This window comes from Capricornis sumatraensis, chromosome 3 (genome assembly GCF_032405125.1).
Source record: "Capricornis sumatraensis isolate serow.1 chromosome 3, serow.2, whole genome shotgun sequence".
Lineage (NCBI taxonomy): Eukaryota > Metazoa > Chordata > Mammalia > Artiodactyla > Bovidae > Capricornis > Capricornis sumatraensis.
In genome coordinates this window covers 66109615-66116520 of record NC_091071.1, presented here as the reverse complement: position 1 = coordinate 66116520, position 6906 = coordinate 66109615, and the positions used below count along the sequence as shown (strand labels likewise).

Below are 6906 nucleotides of genomic sequence, written 5' to 3'. Positions count from 1 at the left end.
GCTTGCTTCAGCAGTGCATATACCAAAATTATAATGATACAGAGAAAACTAGCATGGCACCTGTGCAAGGGTGACACACAAATCCATCATGTATTCCGTATTTTTATAGTCTGCTACTATTTAATTCACAAGCGGAGAAGGAATGTGAATGCAGCTAAGAAGGGGAGAGAGTTACAAATACATTTCCTATGTTTTAAAAATAGAAGGTTCAAAAATGGTTCCTAATATGAGAAGGAATGGATAGAAGGGAGCAGGAATAGACGCTGCTGCTGCTGCTGCTGCTGCTGCTAACCCTCTTTGAATATACTTTGCTTTCTGGATTTGGATTTGGAACCATGCAACTCATTTAAAAAGGTGAAAAAAAAATTAAATCTCCTACAAATGGAAACAAATGAATTCTACTGTATCTAGTTGGTAGCATAACCACAATTTACTCTTTGTAGGTACAAAGAGTCCAGAAATGGATAAAAAGAACAAACAACTCCTTGATCATCAGATTCATGCTCCCTGGCCCCTTTGTTGTTCCTCCAGCACCCCAACCATACTGCCCCATAGAACTGCATGTTTTGCTACTTAATTTGGAACACCTTATGTTTACTTGGCTTAACCTCCACTTCATTCAAGTTTTTGCTCAAGACACCTCTTAAGTGTGGCTTTCCTGGATCCTTTACCTAACTTTATATTTCTCCATGGCTGTTATAGCTACCTTGGCATCATATATAGCCAGTTTGTTTGTATCTCACATTAGACTCTAACTTCTTAAAGAGACGGGAATACCAGACCACCTGACCTGCCTCCTGAGAAATCTGTATGCAGATCAAGAAGCAACAGTTAGAACTGGACATGGAACAACAGACTGGTTCCAAATAGGGAAAGGAGTACGTTAAGGCTGTATATTGTCACCCAGCTTACTTAACTTATATGCAGAGTACATCATGAGAAACACTGGGCTGGAGGAAGCACAAGCTGGAATCAAGATAGCCGGGAGAAATATCAATAATCTCAGATATGCAGATGACACCACACTTACGGCAGAAAGTGAAGAACTAAAGAGCCTCTTGAGGAAAGTGAGAGAGGAGAGTGAAAAATTTGGCTTAAAACTCAACACTCAGAAAACTAAGATCATGACATCTGGTTCCATCACTTCATGGCAAATAGATGGGATAACAATGGAAACAGTGGCAGACTTTATTTACTGGGGCTCCAAAGTCACTGCAGATGGTGATTGTAGCCATGAAATTAAAAGACACTTGCTCCTTTGGAAGAAAAGCTATGAGAAACCTAGACAGCATATTAAAAAGCAAAGATATTACTTTGCCAACAAAGGTCCATCTAGTCAAAGCTCTGGTTTTTCCAGTAGTCATGTATGGATGTGAGAGTTGGATCATAAAGAAAGCTGAGCTCCAAAGAATTGATGCTTTTGAACTGTGGTGTTGGAGAAGACTCCTGAGAGTCTCTTTGACTGCAAGGAGATCCAAACAGTCCATCCTAAAGGAAATCAGTCCTGAATATTCATTGGAAGGACTGATGCTGAAGCTGAAACTCCAATACTTTGGCCACCTGATGTGAAGAACTGACTCATTTGAAAAGACCCTGATGCTGGGAAAGATTGAAGGTGGGAAGAGAAGGGGATGACAGAGGATGAGATGGTTGGATGGCATCACTGACTGAAGGGTCATGAGTTTGAGTAAACTCCAGGAGTTGGTGATGGACAGGGAGGCCTGGCGTGCTGCAGTCCATGGAGTCGCAAAGAATCGGACACAACTGAGTGACTGAACTGAACTGATATGAGAGCAGGGACTTTGTTTTGTTTATTGCTAGTTCTACATAGCCTAGAACTTGCTTTACCTATTTATAGGCACTCACTCCATTTTTAAGCAATGAGATTGGAGAAGGAAAGGAGAAACTGTTAAATTTTCTTCACATGTGGATATGTGTGCTTACCTCTGACTTATTTGATATGTTACCATAAGCATGAACTTCAACAGTTAAAAAAGCAATATGTTAGAAAAGTCTTAATTTATGATAACTGATAAATGTATTATATTATCCGCTCTGTGGCACCTGCATTAATGAAACCAAAGGGAAGTATTATTAAATGTTGAATTTCAGTTCTTGGTGATGGGCTTGGGTGTACTTTTAGGCAGTAGCCCTATCCAATATATTTCAAATTATATTCAAACTCTAATCTATTCATGGTAAGGCTATTCCCATTTTAAAGCATCATGTATGTGTGGATGTGGGTGTGTACACCTCCTTATCTATATATTGGCTGGAGTTTCTTGTATTCTTTTATGTGATAGGAAGGTATATTGTCAGTTTCAGCTATATGTGTGTGTATATACATTTACATACACACATACATGCCATGCGGCTTGTGGGATCTCAGTTCTCCAACCAAGGATTGAACCTGGGCCATGGAAGTGAAAGCACTGAATCCTAACCCTGACCACCAAGCAACTCTCGTATTACTCTACTTTTATTTAGTTTTCCACATTTTTTTCCCTTCAGATTCATGTGTCAATCATTCATTCAACCAGCATTTTATTTATTTATTTTATAAAATTGTGAGCCTGCTTGCTATAAAGATTTTCTTTGCTGAGAATTCTAGAATAAAATATGTAGTAATTAAGGTAAAATTAAAAGCCTTTTTCTGCCCCCCGGCTCCCTACTACGTTGCTCTTAAAATCCTCTGGTCTTCTATAGGTTTTCATGCTACTCTCTCAATGCATCCCACCCTTGTAACTTTGGCCGCTTTGCCTGGCAAAGCACAGGGGGACTTCTGTGTGTTCAGTTACCTCTTATATATGTCAACAAAATACATGCTACTCAAATTCAGCTGAAGGTTAAAAACAAAACAAATAGGGGGGACAGACTAAGTGCAGCGTTAAGAATTAGGACCAAGTTTTGTTAACTGTCTCTATTTACTATCGTTGCTCCAAGATTATCTAGACAAATAGTATTTCTCTTGAGATCTGATAATTCCTTCCCACATTACACTTCTCTTGCCTTGGAGTTTTTATTTAATTTGGACTTCTAACCTACCAGAATAGTAACCCTTTTGGCTTACTCATCACATGCTTTGGCATCCAACCAATTTTCTCTTAAAAACCATCAGGAAAAGAATCCCATCAAAACTGTCTTTCCAAAATAATATAAGTAATGTATAACTACAGACTTATAAATAATCTAAACAACATAAAATTATAGCCAGCAAAATTATAACTGTTGTTTATCCTCCTCCCTAATATTGGTTTCCTCCTTAAAAATAAAAATTATTAACAGTATAGTGTGTTCCTTTCTGGGCTTTCTTGGTGGCTCAGATGGAAAAGAATCTGCCTGCAATGTAGGAGATCTGGGTTCAAGCCCTGGGTGGGGAAAATCCCCTGGAGAAGGGAATAGCTACCAGTATTCTTGCCTGGGTAATTCCATGGACAGAGGAGGCTGGCAGGCTGTAGTCCATGGAGTTGCAAACTTTCACTATATTTTACATGGAAAGAATTGGACATGACTGAGCATCTGAGAATATAGGGATATTGATATATATGAATAGAGTTTTTAATTTGCTTAAAAATTTATATCTTATTTTCAATGAATAGTGCTGGGAAAATTGGATATTTGCATGTGAAATACTGCAAATCTTACCATATACATTTATACCATATACAAATCTTACCATATACATTTATACAAAAATTAACTCAAAATGAATCAAAGACATAAATGTAAGCTCTGAAACTATAAAACCCTCAGAAAAAATCTCCACGACAATGGATATTATAATGATTTCTTGGATATGAAACCAAAAGCCAGGCAACAAAAGAAAAAGACAGATAAATTGGGCTTCATCAAAATTTAAAAAATGTATGCCTCAAAGGACATTATCTAGAGTGAAAGGACAACCCACATAGTGGAAGAAAATATTAAAAATCGTATCTCTGATAAGGTATTAATATTCAGAATATGTAAAGAACTCCCACAACTAAACAACAAACTCCTCAAACAACCTAATCTAAATATGAAAAAAGGAATTCAATAGATGTTTTGCTAAATACAAATGGCCAATAAGCACATAAAAAGATATACAACATCACTAGTCATTAGGGAAATGCAAGTCAAAACCACAATAAGATACCATTTCATACCAATAAGAAAGCCTATGATCCAAAACAATGAAAAATAACAATAGTTGATTAGGAGGCAGACACACTGGAATCCTGGTGCAGTGATCATTGGAATGTAAAATGGTGTAGCTGCTGTTGAAGACAATGTGATGTCTCTTCTAAAAAGCTAAATAAAGAATTACCATATGATCCACAATTCCACTTCTAAGTATGTACTCAAAATAATTGAAAGCAGGGACTCAGATACTTGTACATCTGTTTATGGCAGCATTCTTCAGCATATTCCAAAAGGTGTAAATAATACAAATGTCCATCAACAAATGAATGGATAAGCAAAGTGTGGTGTATACATACAATGGGATATGTATGCTGGAGAAGGTGTGGAGAAAAGGGAACCCTCCTATACTGTTGGTGGGAATGTAAGTTGGTGCAGCCACTATGAGAAACAGCATGAAGTTTCCTTAAATACTAAGGAATATAGAGTTACGTATGATCTAGGAATCCCACTCCTGGGCATATCTCTGAAGAAAGCTCTAAATCGAAAAGATGTACGTACCTCAGTGTTCATAGCAGCACTATTTACAATAGCTAAGACATGGAAGCAACCTAAGTGTCCATCAACAGATGAATGGATAAAGAAGATATGCCTTCTTTATCCATTCATATATGGAATATTACAACAGAATATTACTTAGTCATAATAAAGGATGAAATATTGCCATTTGCAACAACATGGATGGACGTAGAGATTCTTATACTAAATGAAATCAAGTCAGACAGGGAAAAACAAGTATCATATGATACCATGTATATGTGGAATAAAAAAAAAAGTGATACTAGTAAACTTATGTACAAAACAGAAACTGAGTCATAGAAAGCAAACTTAATGGGGAAAGGGAGTATTGCTGTTTTGTAGCTAAGTCATGTCTAACTCTTTGCAACCCCATGGACTGCAGCATGCCAGGCTCCTCTGTCCTCCACTATCTCCTGGAGTTTGCTCAAATTCATGTCCATTGAGTCAGTGATGTTATTAAACCATCTCATCCTCTGCCACCCCGTTCTCCTTTTGTCTTCATTCTTTCCCAGCATCAGGGGCTTTTTCAATGAGTCAGCTCTTTGTATCAGGTGGCCAAAGTATTGAAGCTTCACCTTTAGCATCAGTCCTTTCAATGAATATTCAGGTTTGATTTCCCTTAGGATTGGCTGGTTTCATCTCCATACAGTCCAAGGGACTCTGAAGAGTCTTCTCCAGCACCACAGTATGAAAGCATCAATTCTTCGGCATTCAGCCTTCTTTCTGGCACAACTCTCACAGCTGTACATGACTATTAGAAAAATAGTCTTTCGCTATAGAAAAATAATTTATGACTATTAGAAAATATCTTTGACTCTATGGACCTGTGTTGGCAAAGTGATGTCTCTCTTTTTTTTTTTGCAGTCCCTAAGTTTTTATTAACATGAGTTTCCAAAAACAAGCATCCATATTAGTGTGGGAGGAGAGGGAAGGGCAGGGAGATGGAATTCTGCCTACTGATAATAAAGCTCCAAGATTCATCCATCATGGATTTCATAGTCCCCCAGAGAAACCTGGTCCTTAAAAATCATGTACCACTTCTTCAATACAATCTTGTTCCAATGGGTGCCAGTTTGGGCTGTGATAAGCTTCTTAAGGTCCCCAATGGTGTCATCAGTATTGCGTGAAATGCAGACCTTCTTCCCCAGATGGTCATTGCAAACAACTTCAGTCATCCTGGCTGGAGCTTAAATTGCCTAGAACTGACTGACACCACAATCTCCTCACTCGAGTCGATGTCTCTGCTTTTCAATATGCTATCTAGGTTTGTCATAGTTTTCCTTTCAAGGAGGAAGTGTCTTTTAATTTTGTGGGTGCAGGCACCATCTGCAGTAATTCTGGAGCCAGAAAATAAAATCTGGCACTGTTTCCTCTTTTCCCCCTTCTATTTGCAATGAAGTAATGGGACTGGATGCCACGATCTTAGTTTTTTGAAAATGCTGGGTTTCAAGCTAGCTTTTTCACTCTCCTCTTTCACACTCATCAGGAGGTTCTTTAGTTCTTCTTCACTTTCTGCCATCACAGTGGTAACATCTGCATATCAAAGGTTGTTGATATTTTTCCCAGCAATCGCGATTTCAATCACAAGCAAGCTTGGGATTCATCCAGATTGGCATTTCACATGATGTACTCACGTGAAATGCAGGGTGTCAATATACAACCTTGTGGTACTCCTTTCTCAATTTTGAACCAGTCCGTTGTTCCATGTCTGGTTCTAACTGTTGCTTCTTGACCTGCATATATGTTTCTCAGGAGACAGGTAAAGTGGTCTGGTATTCCTATTTCTTTAAGAATTTTCCACAGTCTGTTGTGATCCACACAGTCAAGACTTTCACGTAGTCAGTGGAATAGAAGTAGATGTTTTTTCTGGAACTTGCTTGCTTTCTCCATGATCCGATGAATGTTGGCAATATGATCGCTGGTTCCTCTGCCTCTTTGAAACCCACCTTGAAGATATGGAAGTTTTCAGTTCATGTACTACTGAAACCTAGCTTGAAGGATTTTGAGCATAACCTTGCTAGCATATGAAATGAGTGCAACTCTACGGTAGTCTGAGCATTCTTTGCCATTGCCCTTCTTTGGGATTGGAATGAAAATGGACATTTTCCAATTCTGTGGCCATTGCTGAGTTTTCCAAATTTGCTGACATATTGAGTGCAGCACTCTAACAGCATCGTTTTTAGGATTTGAACTAGCTCAAATCCACTA

At 38.3% G+C, this 6906-nt stretch overlaps 1 non-coding gene and 1 pseudogene across 1 annotated transcript; one reads left to right on the top strand and one right to left on the bottom strand.

The window, feature by feature from the left end:
• On the top strand, positions 1–105 carry LOC138077254 (U6 spliceosomal RNA). Its single transcript, XR_011144717.1, has one exon. It is a non-coding gene; the product is annotated as a U6 spliceosomal RNA (small nuclear RNA).
• A 5570-nt stretch (positions 106–5675) lies between these two features.
• LOC138077183 (ubiquitin-like protein 5 pseudogene) lies at positions 5676–5873 on the bottom strand (annotated as a pseudogene).
• Between the last annotated feature and the right edge of the window lie 1033 nt (positions 5874–6906).